This window comes from Trichosurus vulpecula, chromosome 8 (assembly GCF_011100635.1).
Source record: "Trichosurus vulpecula isolate mTriVul1 chromosome 8, mTriVul1.pri, whole genome shotgun sequence".
Classification (NCBI taxonomy): Eukaryota; Metazoa; Chordata; class Mammalia; order Diprotodontia; family Phalangeridae; genus Trichosurus; species Trichosurus vulpecula.
This window is the reverse complement of record NC_050580.1, coordinates 133,425,101-133,440,580: the sequence shown is the minus strand read 5'-3', so window position 1 is coordinate 133,440,580 and position 15,480 is coordinate 133,425,101. Positions and strand designations below refer to the sequence as shown.

The 15,480-nt window shown below is 37.8% G+C and overlaps 1 pseudogene; it reads right to left on the bottom strand.

Moving 5' to 3' along the window:
* Positions 1 to 14,119: 14,119 nt before the first annotated feature.
* On the bottom strand, positions 14,120 to 15,146 carry LOC118830207 (annotated as a pseudogene).
* Between the last annotated feature and the right edge of the window lie 334 nt (positions 15,147 to 15,480).

Here is a 15,480-nt window from a genome sequence, read left to right as displayed (position 1 = left end):
TCAACTTAACATAATCAAAATTATGAATTTTGCATTTTGTAATGCTCTCTATCTCGTTTGGTCATGAATTCTTCCCTTCTCCATAAATCTGACAGGTAAACTATTCCTTGCTCTCCCAAATTGCTTATAGTATCAGCCTTTATTCCTAAATCATGAACCCATTTTGACTTTATTTTAGTATACGGTGTAAGATACTGGTCTATGCCCAGTTTCTGCCATACTATTTTCCAATTTTCCCAGCAGTTTTTGTGGAACTCAGAAGCTGGATTCTTTGGGTTTATCAAAGAGTAGATTGCTATGATAAAGCTTTTTCTTCTCACAGCTTCTCAGATGCACTCAAACCTTAGGCACAGAATAAGAGCATGACCACGATGATTCTGCCTGTGCCCATTTCCTCTCATATCACTGCTGTTTTTTCCCTGTTTTAGTGGCTGGTGAGCTCAAAGTTTGTTCCATGGTTTTCATCCCTGTTTATCATGGGCATGATGTTTCAAACTCCTCATGAGCCTAAGGAATGAAAGGCAGAAATTCTGAGCAGCGGTTTGTGAAAGTGTATTGTATACTGCATTTTTTTTCTTGCTATGACCCTATAAGTAATAAGAAGAAATATGATCTACATATGCTCTTCTTGTTTGCTTTCTTGCCTTCCTGCTCTCACCTTGCCTTCTCTCTTGCTCTTTCTTTCTTCTCTCTTCTTGCTTACCTTCTCCTCCCCTTTCTTTCTCATCCCCTACATATTACACACACACACACACACACACACACACACACACACACACGGAGATAAAAAGACAAAATAATTTTTGTGTATGCTTGCACAGCATACCTATCCCATTTATGCATTAGCTGGAATCTAAGTGACTAAATTTCCCCTATGGAAATTATGCTAAAGATATGAATTTTGTACCTATTAGAATAGTTTTGCATATCACTCAGGGGTAGAAATAAAAGCTGAGAAATGATATAACATATTCCTGATAGCCCTCTTGGCCTGGCCACTACATAATGGTATGCTAATAATTTACTGGTCATATTCTCAAGATTTCCATTTATGTCAACTGGTTATATTTCATTCACAATTTGTTGGGCAAAAGTTATCTTCATTTGGGCAAAATTGATCTGACTGCATTCCTATCTATGAAGATACTAATGCCTTGATTTTTATTTTATTCATTATTGACATTAACGTAATTTTCAAATGATTTAGAAGCTATTCACTGAAGTAACAGTATTTTATGATATTTAATACAGCATTACAGATGCACATGAGTATCATAAGTAGCTAAATGTCTTACCATACTCACCTTTTGAAACATGCAAAATGAAACAGCTCTAACATTCTTATATTTTGTGAAATGATATAAGTGAATGTTGACTGATATCAGAAACATATTTTAAAATCAAATTTTGGGGAACCTTTACTATTTAAATAAATCCTATGGTAACCGCATTAATTAAAATAGAGTGCTTTGGTAAAGCAACAGGTAACACTCCTTGCTTATTTGTATTGTAAACAAGGATTCTTCGTATGATAGGATACCGAGGTTTCTTAAAGTGAGGCACACTTCATTGGTCCTAAATAGGTCACTTGTTTTGTTTTTTTTTATGCTTCATGCTTTACATTTTAAATTGTAAGCGTTCCTAGAGGATTTCCCTAGCTAAATTTCCCTACTGAGTCAATATGTGGCAAGAGAATGCAAACTGAATCATGTTATCTTCCTAAAGTAAATATATAATACAAAATGGAAAAATATATAACTCATTCCAGAGTTTATTAACCAAAAAGTATCAGATGCTTACTATGTACCAGATTCTATGCTGCGTACTAGCGAAAGAAATAGAACAAGTAACATAGTCCTTACCCTCAAGGAACTTGCAGTCTCCAAGCCTACAAAAACAAATGGCTTTTGTTTTACATTATCTACATTATTCCCTTCTAGTAATGAAAACAATTTTTTTTTCCATACCTGCAATTTCCTTGGTCTAAGCAGCTCCCAGTGTGGGAACTCCTTGCATTGATGCAAATCAGCAACTTAAAATTTTAAAGAATTTTGAAATTCTGCAACTGATAATTTTAAAGAATTTCCTGAGACACTGAGAGGTGGCCATAGTCACGCTGTATATTAGAAGTAAGACTTGAACCCAGGTCCTTAGTGATTACAATGAGATCCCTCTATCCATTGTTTCTTTACACACACACACACACACACACACACATACACATACACACACATGCACACACACACACACTTATATGTGTATACACATACATCTTCTCAAAGGCAGCATGGTGTATATCTATCAATCAATCTCTCTATTTGTATATTTATTCCTCCAAAATACATGGAAATTTTTTCTTTTTCATTTTTTCTCCTTGAAATCATTTCTGAATGAGTTTGAATGGTGAAAATGTCATTCAAAGAGATTAATACTAAAATGAAATGATTCTGAAAATAAGAGGTCAGAATGGATATTCTGGGTAATTCTTGACTTAGATAATTTCTTCTGCCATTTCTATGTTGACCTGGTCAACTGACTTCGAGTGGTTGAATCTCAAGTTAAAACTGAAATTACTGCTTAAAGAAAGTGATTTTATCAAAAGAAAATGTGAAAAAGTCTCTTCTATGTTAAAGTCATCTAAAGCCAATTGTCCCCACCTCCTCCTTATCCAGAAATGTCCTAAGGGAGGAAAAGGAAAGACATATGTTTGGCCTGTTGCAGCAAACTCTTATCTTGGCAGAGGGAAAAACAATCTCTTGATATTCATGGTTCACATATCTGGCACCCAAAACAAGTCCTTATGTTAAAATGAGGCAGTACTGAAACCTGTTTTAAATATGTAACAGAAAGGAATAGTCTAATCGCTTCATTATCCAAAGCACCAGAACATGGGTTGAAAACCAAACTTGCAGAGGAGGGGAACACTCCACAACACAACATTACAAACATTAACTCTGGTATTTATTGCTCATTTTAACTATGGTGCCTAGCAAGCATTTTCTTAGCTCACGTTGCAAAATATATAATTCATATGCTTCATATTTAGCTCCAGCTCTCCTTGCATATTTTACAGTGTTTGAGATTGTTTGTGTGTTTGCTATATATCAGTTGACACCTCTGTAAAATCTTTATATTGAATGCCTTTGGCAACTATATGCCAAATAATAGCATTACCATTTGTAATTTTTGTAGCTCCAGTTTTCCAGTAAGCTTTGTGTTATGCATTACAAGTAGAATGGATTTAAAGAGCTTTGTTGATACTCAAGTCTTCCTAATGACCTTTCTTCAGTTTTATAAGTCCAATAACTTTATTTTCCATCCTAATTTCAATTCTACTCCTTATGAGAGGATACACCCAACCATCCCTTAATAGAGGTGAGAAATCCACAGGTGTTACACATTGTACATGTTTTCAGACTTTTTCAGTGTATTGATCAATTGTGTTAATTTGTTTTTCTCTCTAAAATTGCTATTTTGTTACAGGAGAGGGCTTTTGTGGAGGGAGAGAGATATTTCGGATAACAATGATGATGTAAGAAACAGATGATATCAATAAAAACTTATTTAAAAAAAGAATGTATGGGCAAAAATTGCAAAGGATAAGAAGATAGAGATAGGTTGTAATCATCACAAAAGGAGGGAGTACCCACATTAATTAGATTAGAGTTCCAAAGAAATTTATGTGTTGCCCTTGGTGTGTTAAACTGTTACTATTGACTCACCAACAGAAGAAAATGGTCTTTGAAATTTCTCATTGTGGTAACGAATTTATGTTCATCCATCCCCATACTCTGCCTGGCTCTTTTGGTGAGTTTATGCTTTCCATACTTGATTAGAAATCTTTCATGTACTAGTATGGCCTAAAGGTTAGCAGTGGTCTCTCATTTTTCAGATGAAGAAATTGAGAGCTCCTTGGTTCGTATCTTTTAATATTTGAAGGACTATTCTCTTAATCACTAAGCCCTAGCTCCTTCATCTTTTTTGAAATATATTTCCACATTAGTCACATTGTAAGAAGAATGAGAACCAGAGGGAAAAACCATGAGAAAGAAGAAACAAAGAGAGAGAAAATAGTATACTTTGAACTGCAGTCAGACTCCATAGTTCCTTCTCTTGATGTGGATAGCATTTTCCATCACGAGTCTTTTGGAATTGTCCTAGATCCTTGTATTGTTGAGAAGAGTTAAGTCTATTAAAGCTGGTCATCGCACAATGTTGCTGTTACTGTGAACAATGTTCTTCAGGTTCTGTTCACTTCACTCAGCATCAGTTCATGTAAGTCTTTTCAGGTTTTTCTGCCTGTCCACCATTTCTTATAGAAAAACAATATTCCATTACAGTCATATACCACAACTTGTTCAGCCATTGCTTAATTGATGGGCGTGCCCTCAATTTCCAATTCTTGGCCATCACAAAAAGCTAGCTCCTTCATCTTCAAAATAGTGATAAGCATACTTGCAGGCCTACCTTGCCAAGTTGTGAAGAAAGTACTTTGTAAATCTTGAAGTACTATATAAAAAGGTGAATATTATTATAAAACAAAATCAATCAAAGAGAATAGAGATCTATCTGTGGCAAATAATTCTGGCTATCCTAAAAATATATTTGGTACAGCAGTATTTGAACTAAATAACTTTGAAAACATTTGGCCTGACTGAATTCAAGCATTGTTTCTATACTTACACATCATTTATTTTGGAGGGGATAAAACAACAATGAATTTTTCAGCCACTTTTCTTTCAGCAAATGTATTAAGTAATCATAAAGCATTGTGTTATATTAGGGAAATATAGAACAGAGATAAATCATCAATAATCTCTGCTGTCATGTAATTTACAATGCAGTATAAGAGATATGACAATTAGAATATGAGCAAATAAGAGAAAAAGAAACAAAATTGCTTAGATTTGCTGAGATACAAGTAAACAAATGGAAAACACAACAAAACCCCAGATATCTAAACTCACAAAAGGGAATATCTGATTAACTGGAAGACTTCTTTCTTCCTCTATGGTGTATTATTGGAAGAAAAGCAAGTGGAAAGAAGATAAACTAATTAGAGAAATAATTAGTTAATTGAAAATAAAATTCCAGAAAGTTGTCATACCTTAATCACAGTCTTTGGTGGCATCTGCATCTAAAACTTCAGCCCTGTACAGTACGTATCAGTGCTCAGAGGGATGACCCTGGGGCATTGCACAATCCTCAATCATCAAAGAAAAACTCAATTATATTTAGTATTACTGATGAAATAATGTACCGACAATGTTTTAGAAAGATTTTTCAACAATGAGGGTTGGAACAAAAAGGTTTTTTTTCTTGTTTACCTTGAGTTATCAGAAAATGCAATTAACCAGAATCCCTTATTCCCTCAGGAGTCCATTTAATCTAAATTTTATTAGAGTTAAATTGTAAACTTGGGGATTGAGGATGGCCCTTTGTCTTTTGGAAAAAAAATAAATATAAGCTATTAAATGTGATGTTATTTAATTTAGTAGATAAGAAAGATAGAAAATATTGCTTTTAAAATTAAATGTTTCACTAAAGAGTGATAAACTAGTGAGTCACTTAGAGAAATAATTGACCCCATTGATTAATCATTGCTTGGATCAGTGGTTCTCCAATGGTATCTTGCAAAAGACTATATGTTGTACTACACTGAGTATCTAGAGACCTAAGTACTATCCCAACATCATCCTTCAAAAATTTTAACTCCATATCCTTACATGTCTTCAGGCTGGATAGGGATCACTTTCTATGTTCGCTTACATCCAGTTTCAAGTAGTTTACCTTGAATAAAGAGAGGAAGAAGGTATATGGGCTATAGCTCAAATCTGCAAATTAGGGTTTAGCCTTAAAGGTTAAGAACTCTTGGCATCTTCATTCCTGCCAAGAGCTGTTTTAGATTCATTTAAAGTGTGTTAAGAGATTTGTTTTAATCCCTTGTCCATTGCAAAGCAGAAAATTATATATATAGAGGCCCCAAAGCTATAGGCCCAGAGCACCTGCAGTCATTCATTAACACTAAAAACATGTAGTTAGTAACTTAATAATGACTCATGGACAGAAGGACTAGCAGCCAGCATTTCTGAAAGGGCAAAGAATAACCAAGAAGGAAGTTCTATATTCAACATGGAGAAGCAAGGAGATGTTTTGGGTTTTTTTTAGTTTCTCCCCCTACAGAAGTAAATGCACCTGTGGTTATTTTATAATAGCCCAGTGGTAGTGCAAAAATCCAAAACAAGCCTATTAAAATGTGTTAAGTTACAATACTTCTGTTTAGGCCAGGACTCTAGTCTCTAATGATGGCGATTGTGTGCCAAATATAAGTGGGAGGGAAGGGGGTAAATACAATGAATGCATCATAGCATCCTATGGTATGTTCTTTTCTTCATCCAATCTTAAGCTCAGGCATTTGCAAGTTTTAAAATCCTACCCAAATAGGACTACAAAATATAATAGGTTAGGCACCTGCCCTGATGGGACCATATGAAAAAAGCAGTTTTACCATAAACAGATTTTACTATATCAGAGTCAAATTTTACAGCATCATTATGAGAGTGTTCCACTGGGCCACACGATTGGCTGTCCTATCAGAACGTGGCTGCTAATACAGTGGTGCAAACATGCCATCTCACTTCCCTAATAAAAAGTTTTATTGTATCCCAATGCACATTAAAACTACACTAACTACATTAATACTTTGTAATTTACTTTTGTGTTAGGGAACAAACACAAACCTGGTGCTAATGAGGTCATATTTTCCATTATCCCCATGCAAACTGTTAGCTAATTCAGTCCTCTGAGATTTCACCTAGAATTGAATTAGACCAAAAATGTTGTAATGTGGCATGTTACTATCGAACGTCTTGATAACTGCTTATCTGAATCTAGAGACACAGTATCACAGAATACTTGAATGACTGAATTTTAAAACATTGCCATTCAGATATTTTCATAGGGTTTAATTTTCTACAAAGTTAAAATGTGAGGTCTTTCTCATTTTTAAAAGTTGTCCTTACTTGGATGATCTCCTATGTTCTAGTAGACATGGATGTTATTTTAGCTGGGGGTTCTTAATTTGGGGTCCACACAGGGGTTTGGTAGTAAATGTTTAACAATCAGGTCTCTTGAATGGGAATGTACACAATACACTTTTAAGCTTAATTAGCGTCATTAATATTTTCCACCATTTAAAAAAATCTAGATGATCAAACAGTAAAGCCTTGACGTATAATATTCGCTGATTTCAGTTTCTAAGGTGTGAATGAATGCTCACGATGAGGATTTAACAATGCCTCTTGAGAGGCAGTAAGACCTGGGTCCAGTATGCTACTGGATCCATGGGGAGACTTTAGGCAGTCTGTGAACTTGTATTGAAAAAAAAATACATCTTTATTTTCACTAACTTCTAAAGAAAAATTTGCATTTCTTTCAATTCCTTAAAAACATTATTCTGAAAAGAGGGCCATAGTTTCACCAGATTGCCAAAGAGTAAGAGTGTCCATGACACACATAGCCAACTATATATTCTAGCCAACTATAGATAAACTGACTATTTTATCATCTCTGTTTGGTTTGTTTCTTTTCTTCCTATATGAAGAATAGAATTTTTTTATTATATGCTTTCAGTTTGGCACTAGTGGTGAGCAGAAACAGCATGGTATAGTGCATTGAGTTCTGGGATTGGTGACAGCAAGATCTGATTTCAAATCTTCCGAATTTTACTAGCTGTCTGATACTAAGTGAATCACTTAACCCATATGAGACTTGGATAACTCCCTAAGACTTATGTCAGAAGTCATAGGCTAGTTGAGATCTTATGAAATACCCCAAATAGAAGTATTTTTTTAAGATATGAATAATCATTTTTATAACTTCCTCTGATGTTTTCTTAATGAGGCTATTAAATGATTAAAAACTTATTTTATATATTAAAGCACTAAAAGATCATTGTAGCCTTCTCTCATTTTATTCAGAGTAGTGTAAATTCATTTTCATTCATTGAAAAAGTTTGAGCACCTAATGTAGAAAAAGCATTGTGGTAGGCTCTGGAGATTCAAAATGTACATAAGATATATTCTCTGCCCTCATAGAGTTTAGTCAATTAGTAGATAAGATGTAAACACAGATAACTATACTACATAATATTTCAAGATCAGTACAGTAGACAGTGGCAAAACAAAGTGCTATGCAAAGTCCAAAGGAGAGGACTGTTACAGAATAGGGAATCAGGGAGGGAGGCTTTATGGAAGAGGAGAAATATCGGTTGAACTTGAAAGAATGAGTAGGAATTGAGCAGGTGAACATGGGTAGGGAGGACATTCCAATATAGGGAAAGGTGGGAGAAAAGGCATACAGGCGGGAGATCAGCGGAAATTACTGGGGTCAAAGAATAGTTGAGTTTGGCTGGAACTTGGAAGTAAGCATAGAGAGGAGCAACATTAGAAAAGTGTGGAAAGGCAGGTCTGGCTGAGATTATGTAGGACTATGAATAACAAGTAAAGGGACTTGACTTTTACTCTGGAGACAAGAGCTAGCTACTGATGATTTATGAGGAGAGGAATGACATAACCAAATCTATTATTTTGACAGTTATATCAAGGATAGATTGAAAGTTGGGAAGAGATTGAAGGAAGAAGATTTCACTAATTTCTAGAAGGTTAATGAGGTTACTCTTGGGGTGGCAGTGGGATTAGAGAGGAGAGAATAGATAAGAAACACGTTTCAGAAGTGGAAATGACAGGACTTGCTAACTGATTAGATATGAGAGGGAAAGATGAGAGAAGAGTCATCAAAAGAGTGACACTAAAGTTACGGATGTGGAGGGTATGAAAAATGCTTCTTTAGTCAGAAGTAGAAAAGTCCAAAAGAGAAGTTAGAGACTATGGGAAAATATTTATACATGCACACATAATGAAAATTTTAAGATTCCAAAGAGAAGAGAATGTAATGAGACAAAAGAATCAAGAACTGGCCCTTGAGGTATGCCTTTTAGGGGTCAGGTTATATAAAAAGTATTTTACCAATTATCGAATTTACTCATAGCCAGATGGGTGACAAAGTCGATCAAACACTAAAGTCCATCGGGAAGACCTGATTTTAAATCTAGCCTCACCACCTCATTAGCTATATGACCCTGGGGAATTCACTTTGCTTCTATATATCTCAATTTCCTTATCTGTAAAATGAGGATAATAGTAGCATCTACTTCTCAGAGTTGTTGTGAAGTTGATATAATTGTAAAGGATTTTGCAATCCTTAAAGCACTATATAAATACTAGCTTTTATTAGGTTATTTGGAATAGTATTTCTTTTTTTAAAGTTATGGGTAGACTGTATCCACCTTGGAGTCTAGAAAACTTAGATTCCAGTTCTATCTCTGACTCATAAGAAGTATATGGGAGTGGTTAAGTCACTTAACCTCTCAATATCCCAGGACTCAGGGACAATCAATGACCCATCTCTAGACCTTTGCATTGGCCTCCCAACTCTTACTTTTTTTTGTCAAAGATTTTGTTGTTATCTGAAGTCTACCATATACACAAGAGGTGGAAAAGCATCCAGGACAGGTGAGGAGGCTGGTAGCTGTTAAGGAGATTGGAGGGGAGTCTCCCCTGGGGTCCCTCTGCTGAGCCAGGTGACATTGTGGGCCCCACCTTACCCCACCACACCAGGCATAGCCATAGGGGTGGCCTCCCCAAGCCCATAACCAGAGAGCCCAGCAGTGGTCCAGGCCACATCATCCACCTCAGCCATCAACTCCTCTAAGGGCAAAGCTTCTTCCCCTCCTCCCCACTGGTGTCCCAAGACAATGGGGAGTGTGGTTGATCACCCCTGGGAAGGGGTGGAGGGGGCAATCAGGCAAAGTCTTCCACCAAGACCCCATGCCAGGCCTGCCTCACTTCATCCCAGGCTTGTGGCCTCTGTAGCCCTGAGGAATCTTAGCAGTGGCTGGCCCAGACTTAAAGAGAAAAACTGAAGAAACACAGGGGTGAGAAAAAGAGGAGAGAGAAGAGACAGAGGAATGGGGGCTTAGGTGTCATTCTTAGGATTATAGGACAAGGACCTTAGAACACAACACAATGCTGAGAGGAACCTTTAAACACAGAATACAATGCTGGGAGGGACCTTAGAACACAGAACACAATTCTGGGAGGCATCTTAGAACATAGATTACAGTGTTGAAGCTGAGACAGACCTTAGAACATAGAACACAGAACTGTAGAACTGAGAGGATCCTTAGAACCCAAAATGTTAGAGCAGGGAGGCCCCTTAGAACACAGAATGTCAGGTCTGGGAGGGAGCTTAGGACACAGGAATGCCTTCCCCCCTCACCTCTGTCCCTCTTTTCCTTTAAGATGCAGCTGGGGGTGGAGGGCGGAGCCAAGATGGTGACTGGAAAACAGGGACTAGCTTAAGATCTCCCCCAAATCCCTCCAAATACCTGTAAAAATGGGTCTAAACAAATTCTAGAGCTACAGAACCCACAAAATAACAGAGGGAAGCAGGTCTGCAGCCCAAGACGGCCTGGATGGTCACTGGGAAGGGTCTATTGCTCTGTACTGGGAGTGGAGGGCAGCTGAACATGGGCCCCACCAGGTCAGACCAGACACTGAGGAGATTGGGCAGAGGAGGCCATAGGGCCCTGAATCACTGAGGTGTAGCAGTTAGCAGACTTCTCAACCCGCAAATGCCGAAGTCAACTTAGCAGGTCAGTGGGAAAACTGTTGGAGCTGGGTAAGAGAAGTACACAAGTGGCCCCAGCCCTGGGGTGGCAGAGGTGGTATGGAGCTGTGGGAGCAGCAGCAGGAAGCTCCTCTGGCTGCTTCCAGAGTTCCAGCTGTGGTTGCTTCTGGCCCCAGGCCCAACCAGTGGGAGGAATTAAGCAGCAGATCAGAGCAGGAGTGCAGGGAGCACTTTGCTGGCACAGAGGCACAGTTGGATTTGGGTCTCAGTCCTGGTTCAGGGTTCTTGGGGGAGAAGGAGCAATGGCGTAGCAGAGCTTGCTGTGTAGAAGTAGCTCTGAAAACATCAGCGCAAGGCCCCTGAAGCTTGGGACAAAGCACTCATCATTCTGAAGGCAGACATACCCTGACAAGAACCTCAAGAGCCAAGAAGTTGTCTGGGAACATGAGCAAGCAACAAAAGACTCAGACTACTGAATCTTTTTTTGGTGTCAAAGAAAATGAAAACATACAGCCAGAAGAAGTCAACAAAGTCAAAGAGCTCACATCAAAAGCCTCCAAGAAAAATATGAATTGGTCTCAGGCCATAGAAGAGCTCAAAAAGGATTTGGAAAATGAAGTAAGAAAAGTAGAGGAAAAATTGGGAAGAGAAATGAGAGTGAAGCAAGAAAATCACAAAAATCAAGTCAATGACTTGCTAAAGGAGATCCAAAAAAATACTGAAGAAAATAATACCTTAAAAAATAGACTAACTCAAATGGCAAAATAGCTCCAAAAAACCAATGAGGAAAAGAATGTCTTAAAAGGCAGAATTGACCAAATGGAAAAGGAGGTCCAAAAGACCACTGAAGAAAATAACACCTTAAAAATCTGGATGGAGCAAGTGGAAGCTAGTGACTTTATGAGAAATCAAAAATTACAAAACCGAACCAAAGAATGAAAAAATGGAAGACAATGTGAAATAGATCCAGGAGAGATATCTTAAAAACTATAGCACTACATGAAAGCCATGATCAAAAAAAGAGCCTAGACATAATCGTTCAAGAAATTATTGAGGAAAACTGCCCTCATATTCTATAACCAGAGGGTAAAATAGAAATTGAACAAATCTGCCAATTGCCTCTTGAAAAAGGTCCCAAAAAGAAAACTCCTAGGAATATTATAGGCAAATTCCAGAGTTCCTAGGTCAAGGAGAAAATATTGCAAGCAGCCAGAAAGAAACAATTCGAGTATTGTGGAAACACAATCAGGATAATAAAAGATCTAGCAGCTTCTACATTAAAGGATTGAAGGGCTTGGAATATGATATTCCAGAGGTCAAAGGAGCTAGGATCAAAACCAAGAATTACCTACCCAGCAAAATTGAATATAGTACTCCAGGACAAAATATGGATTTTCAATAAAATAGAGGACTTTCAAGCATTCTCGAGGAAAAGACCAGAGCTGAAGAGAAAATTGGACTTTCAAACATAAGAATCAAGAGAAGCATGAAAAGGTAAACAAGAAAGAGAGATGATAAGGGACTTACTAAAGTTGAACTGTTTTGTTTATATTCCTACATGGAAAGATGTTATTTATAACTCATGAAACCTAAGTATTAGGATAGTTGAAGGAAATATACATATATATGTATATATGTATATATATGCATATGTATATATATAGACAGAGGGCACAGGGTGAGTTGAATATGAAGGGATGATATCTAAAAATAAATAAATAAATACAATTAAGGGGTGAGAGAGAAATATATTGGGAGAAGGAGAAGGAAGAGATAGAATGGGGTACATTATCTCACATAAAAGTGGCAAGAAAAAGCAGTTCTATTTTAAGGGAAGAGGGGGCAGGTGAAAGGGAATGAGTGAATCTTGCTCTCATCAGACTTGACTTAAGGAGGGAATAACATATACACTCAATTGGGTATTTTACCCCACAGGGAAGTACGGGGAAGGGGGATAAGAAAGGGGAGATGATAGAAGGGAGGGCAGAGTAGGGGAGGAGCTAATCAAAAGCAAGCAAGGGGAAAAACAAGGGGAAAAAATTGAATAAAGGGGGAACAGTATAGGTTGGAGGGCAATAGTCTTTTATAACATGACTATTATGGAAGTGTTTTGCATAATGATACATGTGTGGCCTATGTTGAATTGCTTGCCTTCTCAAGGAGGGTAGGTGTGGAGGGAAGAAGGGAGAAAATTTGGAACTCAAAGTTCTAAAAACAAATGTTCGAAAAAGCTGTTTTTTTACATGAAATTGGGAAATAAGATATACAAGCAATGGGGTATAGAAATCTATCTTGCACTACAAGAAAGCAAGGGGAGAAGGGATAAATAGGAGGGAGTGGGGTGACAGAAGGGAGGGAAGACTGGGGAAAGGGGCAATCTGTATATATGCCATCTTGGGGTAGGGGGTGGGTAGAAATGTGGAGAAAATTTGTAACTCAAAATCTTGTGGAAATCAATGTTGAAAACTAAAAATATAAAATAAATAAATAAAGACAAAATGGTTCGCACAAAAAAGATGCAACTCAGACTCCATCTATTACATGAAGCCTTATCTGAACACCACCAAGTGGTAGTATACTACCTGCCTTGGTTTTTTAAAGCTACTTTGTGCGTATGAATTTAATAGTTTTATATTTACATTGTGTCTATTTTTATATGTACTTGTCTCCTCTGTCAGACTTAAAACTCATTTCAAGTAGGAATCATTTAATTATTTGTACAAGTATCCCCAATGACTAGCACAGTGCCTGGCACACAGTAGGTACTTAATAAATTCATATTGATTGATTGCCTCTAAGTTAGAAATTACATGGTTGCTGATATGTATCCATGGAGGGAATTTATACACCAGTATTTTTTGTTAGCAAAGATATTGCAGGTATAGACAAAAGAAAAGGAATATGGACCACATTTGAATATGAGAGATTTCAGGAATCTTAAAAAAAACATATAGAAGGTATCTATGACTCCTCCTCTAGTCACAAAATCCAAAACACAGTGAACTCCTTTTTCCTCTTGCTCTCTAAGGTTACTTGCCACAACTTTTCTTTTCTTATTTTCTTATTTTCAACCATAAACCCAATAACAGTAAGTAAAGATATTATCACAGATAACACTCGAGATACAAACATTTTTCTCTGGGACAGCTCTAGATGGGGGCATACTTGGGGATTCTTTTCCCTTAATCACAGCCCCAGAAGGGCAAAGAGGCCTTCACTAAGTTGGGCACACTACAGTCAGACCATGAAATAGATTTATGGAACAACCAAATGTCCTTCGAGTTCCGTATTACCCAAATGAGTTAAGTCAACATTTCCAGGACTTCTTGTCCATTTCCAGCTCTGGGGCCACTACTTTTCCCCCAAGAGTTGCAGAATTAGGAGTCTTTTTGTTTTCTAATCATTGTTGGGGGCTTAGAAATTGTTTTGCTCAGGCTTCTCCTACAATTAAACCTCTGGTGACTTTAAAAGCAGCAATGAGGAAACTTAGCTGAATCTTCTCACTTGTGCCAACAGCAAGTCTGTGTTCAATGTCTGCTAATTTGATGAGCAAATGTATTCAAACTGGAGGTGGAAAGTCAACTTGATGTACAAATAAGTGTATCTCTATCAGAATATCGTGCAATGCCAAACCCTTCAGGGTTTTCAGTTCTATGATATTCCTGTAGGCCATGGTAAAGTCCTGGTTCAGCATCCAATCCAGAATGTTGGCAATGTCAGACTTGAGTGGGTGTCCTGTGCAGGTGTACACTGTCTCTTCCATCACCTTCCCAAAAGCTATATTGGTGCTCTGCAAAATGTTCAGGGCCCTTCACGTATCACCACTGGAAAGGGTGACCAGTGCTTTCATTCTGTCTTTGCTTATGTCAACATTCTCCTCTTCTATGATATGCTCCAGGCAGGGAACCATCGGCTCAGGAGTCAAGGGGCCAAATCGGAACCTTGTACATCGAGACTGCAGGGCAGGGATGATCTTTGAAAGATAATTACAGATGAGGCAAAGCCTGCTATTCTCTGTGAACTTCTCAATCACTCTTCTCAAGGCATTCTGTGTATCCTGTGTAATGGCATCTGCCTCATCCAATATCACAAGTTTAAAATCTTTGTTAAATATTGTCCTTGTGCTGGCAAAGCTCAGGATTGGTCCCCGTACAATATCTATTCCTTGGTCATCAGAAACATTGAGCTCCAGGACCATAGAGTTGAACTCCTTGTCTTTGTAGAGTTGTTTGGCACATGCCAAGATGGTGGATGTCTTTCCTGTCCCGGGCGGGGTGGGGCATAGAGAAGCAGATGTGGCAGTTGATCTTTACTGATAAATTTTTGGATGGTGCTTAGGATATCCTGATGAGAGATAGGTCATTCAGTGTCTGTGGTCGATATTTTTCAACCCAGGGCAGGTTCCTGCTCCTGGCCGCAGGCTACTGTTGTTGCCAACCCACAGCCTGGGCCTCCATGGCAGCGCTGACCCAGAGTGCACGGAAAGATTCTGGTCACAGCGCAGAAGCCTTGCCACAACTTTTCAAAAATATAAAAGTTTCTTGGGGGAAAAGAGGAAGGAAAATATGTGTCTTAGATCAAAACCAGTTCCCCAGCCCTAGACATTCTACAGGTACTTAAGCATTTGACAAAGGTTCTCTAGCCGCAGAATCCCACTCTTTCCCCTGCTATCTGGAGAAAATGTATTTGTCTATGCATATGAACTTGGCTAACTAAGAAGGGAACATTTTGAAGGTATGGGACTTGACTAACCTGACCAAAAGAAGGTAGAACAAATTAATTCCTTAATCT